Genomic DNA, 10,780 nt, shown 5'->3' with positions numbered 1-10,780 from the left:
GAAGCACTTAGGCGACTTCTAGTCCAAAAATACACGGCCTCAGCCACGAGCCCAAGTTCTGTAAAGCTCACGAGCTAGAGACAGTAATATCAGGTGATGCCACAATTCCTTTCATAAACATTGTAAACTTCGGTCACAGTGCTACACAAACATAAAGACATACAAACACAAGCACACAAGCGCACAAAAGAAACGACTCGCTTTTTAAGAAAGCGGGGAACATCGGGGTAGTAACCAGATATACTCGCCTTTATTCCCATACAATGTCGCGCGCTTCCAGTGAACGTGGACCATGTGCCAGCGTTTCTTTAAAAAGTCTCCATTTCACTCGGGGACGTTATGGTGCAGGTGTGCTCTCATTTCTTACGAAGAATTTCGGCTAGGTAGCGTGTAAAAGCGGAGGACATCGCCGTGTAGTGATACTTGTGATGCGGAAAAAAGAAAGAAATACAGAAAATAAAGTGCTTGCCTTGAATGAACCTGAATTTCTTTGTGATAGAGGAAAATCTACTGTCTATTCAACGCTCGCTACTACGTCTCGCTTTTTGCAACACAATGCCATGGGTCTGGGCGTGCGATTGAAGACAATGGTGTCATGTGCGATAATTTCAGGAATGAAAACTAATGACTTTGTGACGTACGCCCCCTGCCGTTCTGCCGTTAGAGTAATCGAGATGTACCTGTGAAGAGAAGACACAACAAATAAAGTCAATTTAAGTACAGTGCTCTGAGAGAGCAGTGGCTGAAAGAACGATATTCAACAGTCTCTGGCACACTACAGTCCGGCTGCGTGCGCCTGATATATTAAAGGGCGGACTGACGTTGTGAGCCTTTGCGTGAAAATTCTACAGTGACGTTAACTGTTGAACGTTGGAGTTGAATATGGTCAGCAGGTGTCCGTCACTGTGGTGGCTAAGTGAATTACTCCATGATAACTGCACCATGGCACCTGACGGCAACTGTTAGTTATTCTGGTGGAGGGAACACTTTATTCCACCACTTATGAATAGGGGACATGGACGACCACACCCTTGATCGATTTTTAGGCCTGAAAACAAGGATCAACCTATGTGGAAGCTGGAGTGATGTACGCAGCTTCCACGTGGCCGTGACTTTTTGGCCTTTCCGCTGCCGCAGAACTTGGTAGTTTCGCAAGGCCAGCGGCAGAGGCTTCGGATATTTCCTCAGTGAAATCTCCAAGCTGCAATCAAAGCTTAAACATATAAAACGAAAGCCTGCTTATTCAGTCGTTGGGTGCTATATACGTAAAATACTTCTGCGCTGGCCCCGCTAGTTGTGTGCGGTGTTTTGTGAGTCAATAATGTTGTCTCTGCAAAAAGAGAAAGCTTACATGCAGAAAATTCACTACTATGTTGCCATGAAAAGTTGGTCACACTTTTGACGACTCCCAGTGCCTTGTATATAGAGAATAGGTGACTCTGTAACGGCTCCTATGAGTGCAGCAGAAGAATGGAAAGTTTGACCAGTTGGTACGGCCATGGCAGGGAGACGGTATGACGCAGCGATTCCTTTTTTACTTTCGATTATGAACTTTATTTATCAACCATCCCTCACTACCAGTCGATCATGCTGTAAACGTAAGTGGAGCGCCGATTAGGCCACGGACCAATCACAAAGAGTAAAACAGTTCGAATTGTTACAATTATGCCAGCCCTGATTCATGTGACTGTGAGAGTAACATGCGAGGATGAAGGGAGGCACAAACGACACTAGCGTGGTTGCACTCGCGAAGCCCGCACCGTCTTTTGTTGTTTGCGTGTTTCTCCCGCAACCCACACTATGCACCATCAGTATATTTAGAGCTAGCGGAGACTGCCTACACTATTCTAAGTTATCTATTGAATGAAATCTCTTAAGCAACTCTTATTAAGCCACCACCGCCGTGGTGGCTTAGCGGAATTTCGATGGGGGCGAAATGAAAAAAACGCATGTGTGCCATGCATTGGGGTTGCGTAAAAGATCCCATGGTGGTGAAAATTAATTCGGAGTCCCCTACTGCGTTGTGCGTCATAATCAAATCGTGGTTTAGGCACGTAAAACCCATGAATGAAAACGAAAGTTGAATCCTTTTTTGTCGATGTGCGTGAAGACTAAATTCATTATTGTATCCCATGCTTCTGAAACAGGTTAACAAAGCCGTTTAGAAACTTAACCTGAACATGTTGACATCCCTCCTGCGGCCTACAGTGTTCACTTGTCGGTCTCTCGACTTCGCATTCATTTCATTTACACAAGACAAATATCTCTGCAACCAGGGCTAAGATCGAGGTTGTCGCTGGGGTTCTAGAGTATATCATTATATATGTCCGAGGCATAATGTCACGTAGCTTAAGTGCAAATCCGCATTAGGCGGCACACATTTAGTCACGGCACTGCACGCGACTACGACTACGTATGAAACGACACATCAACCATGGATGCCCTGAGTAACGAGTGACAGAACGATTCGACGCCCCTTGCATGGAAGACGGTTTTATTTTTCGAGCCGATCTATCCTTGTTTCATCACCCATGCGACACCTGCGCCCCTATGCGTGCGGCTCAAAAATAAGGGCATCTAATTGTGCTATCTGTGACTCCCGTGGTGCGACCTCGTCATCGTCATCAACATCAGCCTATTTCATGTCCACTACAGGACGAAGGCCTCTCCCTGCTATCTCCAATTAACCCTGTCCTGAGCCAACCGATTGCAACTAGAACCCGCAAATTTCCTAATTTCGTCGCACCACCTAGTCTCCTCCCGTCCTCTACTGCGCTTTCCTTCTCTTGGCACCCATTCTGTCACCCTAATGGTCCAATGGTTGTCTAATCTGCGCATTACATGACCTGCCCAGCGCCATTTTTATATTAATGCCATTTCATTTCTATTAATGCCATTAATAATGGCTGTAGAATCTCTGTAGATATTTTCCAAGGTATTTACGTAAGCGGTCTGCACTCCTTGATTACGCAATGCCTCAATGACTGCTGGTATCTCTAGTGAATCAAATGCTTTCTCGTAATTTATGAACGCCATAGAGTGAGGCTTATTGTACTCTGCGGATTTCTCGATAACCAGCTTAATGACATGGATATGATCCATTGTAGAGTATCCCTTCCTGAAGCCAGCCTGTTCCCTTGGTTGACTAAGTCCAGTGTTGCCCTTATTCCATTGGAGATTATCTTGATAAATAGTTTATATAATACTGGGAGTAAGCTAATCGGCCTATAATTTTTTAATTCTTTAACGTCCCCATTTTTGTGGATTAGTATAATGTTTGCATTCTTCCACTTTTCGGGGACCCTTGCAGTCGATGGACACTTCGTATAGAGTGCCGCCAGTTTATCAAGCATTAGGTCTCCTCCATCTTTGATTAACTCGACTGTTATTCCATCTTCTGCCACTTTTCCCCGTTTCATGTCTTGCAAGGCCCTTCTGGCCTTACCTCTAGTTATAGGAGGAGTTTCTGTATCCTGTTCATTATTGTTTCGAATGGAGTTCTCTTGAGTCCTCTGGGTTCTGTATAGCTCAGTATAGAATTCTTCCGCTTCTTTTATTATACCTTCGAGATTGCTGATGATATTACCCTGCTTATCTTTCAGTGCATACATCTTGTTTGTCCTATGCCAAGTTTCCTTCTCACTGATTTCAGGCTGCATCCATTTTTCAGTCTTCTTCAGTCTTTCTCACGTTATAGTTTCGAATATCACTTATTTTCGCCTTGTTGATCAGTTTTGACAGTTCCGCGAATTCTATCTTATCTGTTGAGTTGGACACTTTCATTCTTTGTCGTTCCTTTATTAGGTCCTTTGTTACTTGGTAGAGCTTGCCTACTGGTGGTCTAGGTGCCTTGCCTCCCACTTCAATTGCTGCCTCTGAAGGCAGCCTAGTTACGGTTTCATTCATTACCTCTATGTCACCATCATCATGGCTCTGTTCTAAGGCTGCATATTTGTTTGCTAGTACCTGCCTAAATTTGTCTGCTTTTCCTTTTTACTGCCTCTGAGTTTTCCTGTTTCTTCTTGACCAAGTTTACTCTTTCTCTGTCCAAATTGAGGTGAATCCTAGCCCTGACTAACGAATGATCACTGCGCTTTACCCTACCTATTACTTCTACATCCTGCACTATGCTGGGATCAGCAGAAAGTATAAAATCAATTTCATGTCTTGTTTCACCATTAGGGCGTTCCCAGGTCAACCTTCTGTTGCTACGTTTCCTGAAAACGGTGTTCGTTATTTTCAGCTTATTCCTTTATCTCTCCTCTAGGAGTAGAGGAGAGTATCTATACTCTCCTCTAGAGAATAGTATCTCTCCTCTTTAGTCAAGTGTTCGATGAAAACTCGTCTGGCGAGGAAACATAATGGTGAGAGCGGAAATTTTAAACGGCGCTTGAGACAACACATGAATGACGTCGCCAAGGGCCACACAGCCGTGAACGCCCTGGCGGAGTATCACGAACTAACCGGACACATCATTGATTGGGACTCGGCAGCCATCATCGCAAAAGAAAAACACATATCTGCCCGTTTGCTTTTAGAATCATTTCACATACAATCAACTAGACACACGATAAAAAGTACGCGGGGTAATCTTCCCGAGATATACACCCGAACACTACGCCACCTCACCCATAAATAGCCGCGCGCCCATGCTTACATCTTCATTGTGATCAAGAGACCCGTACGAGGCCCGAAACGTCGGTTCTTTATTTTTATTTTTATTTCATTCTTGGCGAGTGCACGTTTTTTGGCACCATATCTCTCCTTTAGCGCCTAGAATCGACGCAGTAGTTGCCAATTTCCTGTTCACCCGCCTGCTTTTCCCCCACTTTTGCATTGAAGTCGCCCATTACTACTGTATACCGAGTTTGCACTTTTCTCATCAATAATTCAACTTCTTGGAAAACTGATATACTTGTTCATCATCGTGAATGGACGTTGGAGCGTAGGCTTGTACTACCTTTAATATATACCTCTTATTAGGTTTGATTACGACTACTGCTACTCCCTCATTATTGCTGTAGAATTCGTCAATGTTGCCCGCAATGCCCTTATAGATTTGGAATCCTACTCGTATGGCTTCTTATCAGGGAGACCTCCATAGCAGATGACATGGCCGTTATTTAGCAATGTGTAAGCCTCACCAGTTCTTCTAATCTCACTAAGGCCGATAGTATCCCAAACAACGTCTGATAGTTCCTCAAAGAGTCATGTTAAGCTAGCCTCACTCGACAGAGTTCGGCTGTTAAACGTTGGCAGGGTCAGTTTCCGTTGGTGGCCTGTCCGGACCCAGAGGTTCTTAGCACCCTCTGCTGCTTTACAGGTCTGAACGCCGGCTTGGTCAGGTGCTCCGGAGCTGCTGGGGACTGAGGGCCGTGGGTTAATTGTAGATATCATGAGGGAAGTTGTGGCCGAATACTGCACCAGGGAGGCCAATTCTTGTTCTGGCGAGACAGTGTCTTTGTTCAAGCTTAGTGGGCCTTCCTAATTTGGTTGTACCTGGATTAGTATAGACCCACTCACTTTGGGCACATTTCGCCGGTGTCAGGCGTCACTGCGATCCTGCAGATGTAGTGCACTGAGAATGCCCAATTCAGATACACCATCGTCAACAACAGAAGGGGGGGGGGGGAGGGGGCGGATTTGAACTTCCGACTGCCGCAACCGAGCATTCGACATAGCTCAGTAAGATAGTCCCGCAGGCGGCTATGCTACCTTGTCGCCGAAAAGTACGGCCTAGAAGGCCCTACATGCCGAAGAGATCCGCTGATTTGTCCGCCCTTTGCGGGCCGCCCTTAGTGGTTCGTGATAGGTTGCAAGATATAGTGTCAGTTCGCCGTAGTCCTAACATCTTGTTTCCCTAATCTCACGTACGCACGCGGTATGGAACGCGCCTAGGTACACGATATATTTTCGCTGAATTTGAACAGCACTTAACACTTGTGTGTAAAAATGAAAAAAAAGGAAAAGTCTAAAAATAGTTGCACCCTTTGGGGTGTATATTTGCCACACAACGATAATCGTCATCTGTCTTGCCCGCATTTCTTTTATTTAACGCTGCGAGTGCGGTACTTTTAAGTCACGAACAACATGCGCGTTATCAGCATGACAGAACCTTACCGACAAGACAGTAACGAGTACAGAGTTTTCAAGAAAGGAAACGCAAGCAAGGCAGATGACGATTATCGTTGTGAGAGAAGATAAGCACCAAAGGATGCAAACTTTTTTTACAGTGTACGCTAGCGAACATGTCATTATTATATTTTTTTACCTCTATTATAGATATCTGAAGCAAACTTTGCATAGCACTTTCTAAGCAGCCAGAATATCGTACAGAATGTCGTTTGGTTTCCCGGAGGATAAAACATCAGGGTTCCGAAGCTCATTTTAGGGAGATAATAATTATTCTGTGAGATGAATGCCTGAGCTTCTGTCATCATTTCAATACTTTCAAATAATTTGATACTTGTTTCTTTTTTATCATAATTTCTTTCCTGAAGCTTCCCCCTATTAGAATGTTCACTTCCCCTCCAGCTTTATTTTCACATTCACCCCCATCTCATCGACGATCGTCACCACTGGTACTGCTACCTATGCTTGTAAAAATGGTGTACGCGTGAGAAGTGACGCATCTCCACCCGTGTAACTGTTCTTGTCCAGACAAGAACAGCCACCTTGGCCGCGACTGTGATGATATTCCACTCTCAAAACGGGGAGTTTTCCTGAATGCTGGCACCAGGACCGAAGCTTGTCGTTCTTCAAAAGCCTTGTAATGCCTCATCGTCCATGTGCGGGCGTACAACATATTTGATGCCAAAACATAAAACCATCCAATTCTTGGCTTGACCACCAAGTGCTTTGACTATCTTTGCCAGTTCGGGGCTAGCAGGTGTCATGAAATCACACGGTATTCCAAAGACAGAAGTTGGTGCGGCAGCACATATCTATATACTTAATTCCACAAAATTGCACGAACCTGTGTGTAAAATGCACAGACGCAGGTCAATGCAGTCTGCACACAGGTCAATGACGTCTGTTTATAGAGCTCGCAAATATGGCCATCAGTGCGAACTTAATCGATGAATACAGGGTGCTCAGACTGGTCCTATTCCACCCGCCCATTTTATTGCGATAGCAAATATATACATGTATATGTGCACTCCAAGCGCATTTCTGCCGTCGGCGGCGGTTCCGTGTAAAGTCCAAGGGCGATAACACCGTCGTCGCGCGCCTTACGCTGTATGTGCCAGTGGAAGCTTGCGAGGGGAGCCGACGATCGCGGCTCAGTCTCGCCCGCGTGAAAGGGAGGAAAGTGGGGAGGAAGCGTGCCGTCTTCCGTGGCACGCAAGGCACCAAACGTTGCGAGGCACCGGGGGGGAGGGGGAGGAGGCGTTCTACTCCGGCTGCAACTGTGCATGTGGCGGTCGCGCGGCCGTGTCTTGAGAGCGATCTGCCTTGAGGGCAGAGTCTACGTGCGCCGGCGGCTCGTAACTTTGTGCGTGATACGTGTTCTCGTCATTCACTTTGCGTTGAAGCTCCCCCCCACCACCTCCGACAGGCAGCACGAAGATCACTTCCCTCTCTGCTGCTGCCCCGTTTCCTCACGCCACAGGGGGGGGGGGGGGGGGGGGAGGGGCGTGAGGAAACGGTCATCGAGGGTGATGTGTTCATGCTTGTTGTGCGGGTTGACACCATGCTTGTTAATTTAGTCAACACGCGAATGTTTACAAGTTGATACGGTCCATAATATTACTATTCTTACTTCGTATGGATGTCTGTTAATTTGCTATCACAATTTACGTTTCGCCTTTAAGCCGGACCTGCAACTAATTTTTTTTTTTTTGTAATTGCGGTTGTGATCAATAGCCGGTTCTTATTGCAGTGCCAGGCGCGACAATCTAGAGAGCGCGAATAGAGGGGCGGAAGTTAGCAGAGAATTTCAAACAACTATGGTTACCGCGTTTTCTTTGTGTGTAGTGAGAGTGCTGCTCTACTCAGTAATATGAGCAGTGCAACTGTATAGGTCAGCGCCCTGACTCGGTGCCCTCGGGCTTGACCGTACTGCGAGTAAATTGTTCTGACAAGTCCTTGGGCGGCGTGCGCCACTGCATTCGCATCTGCGTTTATTAGCCCGCCGTCTCCCCTTCTTCCTCGTCATAGTCTCGTTTCGCTTCTGCATTAGCGGCATTTATTCATCGCCTCGCAATTGCGTGGCTCTCGTTTTTCTCCCTCTGTGACGCATCGCACGCGAGCGTGCCTGCGTCTGGCTCGGCCGCATCGCAATGGGATCCTCGCGTGCGCCGTTGACCGAGGTCGTTAATTTGAATAACGCCGGCCCTCCACCCGGCCTCGAGTGCAAGGCCACCGCACCGTGGCCCATTACGGCGATAAAAGAGCATCTCCTCTGCCAGCGTGGAGTGGATAGGCATAGGCGGGGCAGAGGGGCCGCTTCGCTGTGACGGCGCGGTGAATGCTCGCGCGGACAATTGCGGGGTGCACCGTCCGGGCAGGCAGCGACCGAACGCTCGACGCTTTGATGCACCGATAAGTGGCGATTAAACGCGTGTTGAAACACCGACCGCGCGGCGTTCACGACGTTGGCCCCGCGTGCGCATGCGAATTTGTCCGTGCGTGCGTGCGCGAATGCGTGCGTGCTGTCGTCGTCTCTAGCTGTATTTTTTTCTTGGTGCGCTTGCAATATTCTTTTCCTTCGGTTTTCTGCGGGACGCTGACACAGACACTTGTCAGAGTGCTGCTCACGTTTCAGTGTGGGTTTTAGATGCCTCCTCAACAAACGTCGAAGGGTGCTGCACGCGATAGCACTGACAGAGATGCCCCAGGCGTGCTTTGAAACACGTTCGACTAAAGCATCGGCAAGCAGAAATGCATGACAATGAACATTACCTCTTTTGAGGACTATTTCACCCCAAACAATGACAGTCGAGCCCGAGACACGCTGCTCCGGCAGTTTGCACACGAGGCTGGTATCCGTCGTCGTACCCGATCCGTTTCCACGAACCCTACCCGTCTTAGACCGAAGAGCTATCCCGTTTGTAATAAAGACGTTTCATTCATTCACGGCCGTCTAAGCCCGTCTACCAGTTTCAAAAACAATCCATCGCCCACCGTGCTGACTCGGCGACTATGGCACTCGGCTACTGCGCACGAGGTCACGGATTGGATTCCCGGTAGCGGAAGCCTCATTGCGATGAGCTCAATATGATAGAACGTGCATGTAATGCGCTTTGTGTGAACAGCCTGGGAAGGGTCGATGTCAATCCGTGGCTCCTCTCCACAACGGCGACGCTCGTAGCCAGCAGAGTGCTGCTTTGAGACGTTAAGCCGCCTAAGCAAGGTCGCCCCTAATCATTCAACGGTAGCGCATCGATGTCACCTGCCAACGTTCCATCAGGCTCTTACTTCGATGGAGGCGAAATGCGAAAGCACCCGTGTACTTAGATTTAGGTGCACGCTAAAGAACCCCAGGTGGTCCAAATTTCCGGAGTCCTCCACTACGGCGCGCCTCATAATCAGAGGGTGATTTTGGCACGTAAAAACCCTATAATTAAAAAAAAATTAAGGCTCCTACCGCAAGTTCGTTGCTACGTGAACAGGCATTATCCGTGCATTTTCGGCTAAAATTCAGAAAGCGCAAGCTTCTGCATTGGTCAGAGCAGAACATACTGTTTCGATTTCTGAGATATACCGCTAATACTCGTACATAAAACAAAATCTGCAGATTCAACGCGCATCTTGGAATCTGTGTGAAGCGGAGTTTTCGTGAAGCGGATAATCCAATGCTTTGTGCCTATTTCATTGCCGGCACCTCTGGCGTAAAAGAAACTGGCACGCACGCTCATATGCTCTCGCGCGCCCGTGCTATATACGTAATTCGACACCCGCGGCGACCGTCTCAAAGAGCTAGTTGGCGGTGGCAACAATAGGCGTGCAACTGTCGTACAGTATTTTTTTTTCTTTATCGACTCTCATGTTACAGCGCTTACAAACTGAAATCGGAGCACAATGCTGCTGTGCTAGGGGATTGAGGTTCGATCCTGCCATCGGGGACCCCCCGTAATCGAATTTTTCTATTCCTTCTTCCATTGCCCGGCACTGCTCCAGTGCCGAGTAGCAAACCATGTGCAACCTGGTTTAACCTCTATGTCTTCCCGTTACTTTCTCTCTATCTTTAAGTATGAGCTACTCGGCAAAACAGAAGCAGCACCCAGCAGCCACGGTCCGGAAAGTATGGGTTGATCCGCAGAGAACGTTTCGATTTAGAAAACCTGCAGCAGCAGAAAACATGTTCCTGCGGCGTTGTGACGCCGTCTTTAGTAGTGGACGCTTGTGCTTAGCGGGCGCAGCTTTCGCAACTTGCCATTACTTAAGGGAGACACAAATGAACGCCATACTCGATAAAAGTCAAAGAAACGAACTTATTTTTATTATTCATTCTTTCCAACCTTCCAACGATTCAAGCCATCGTTTCTAATGCGGATTACGCGTAAGGGCTTTGAGTCGTAAGAATGTTCGGGCCGAAGGAAGGTGAGGCCAAACAGCAGCCACGCGGGCAATAGTAAGATGGCTTTGATAAGGGGACACGATACTTTCTGGGAGTCCTTCCTAAAAAGAATTGGGATCGGGTCACATAGCCTGTAACGAGTAAGGAGCTCACAGCAGAACCCACGACGGGAGCGTTTAGGCGCTATTCGATTTATATCTGCGAGCTAAATAATACGTCCCAGATAGGGGTGATTATATTTTCCGGTATTTCTTTTGC

The sequence above is a fragment of the Dermacentor albipictus genome, chromosome 1, assembly GCF_038994185.2.
Source record: "Dermacentor albipictus isolate Rhodes 1998 colony chromosome 1, USDA_Dalb.pri_finalv2, whole genome shotgun sequence".
In the NCBI taxonomy this organism is placed as follows: Eukaryota; Metazoa; Arthropoda; class Arachnida; order Ixodida; family Ixodidae; genus Dermacentor; species Dermacentor albipictus.
Note: the sequence above shows the minus strand (reverse complement) of the source record.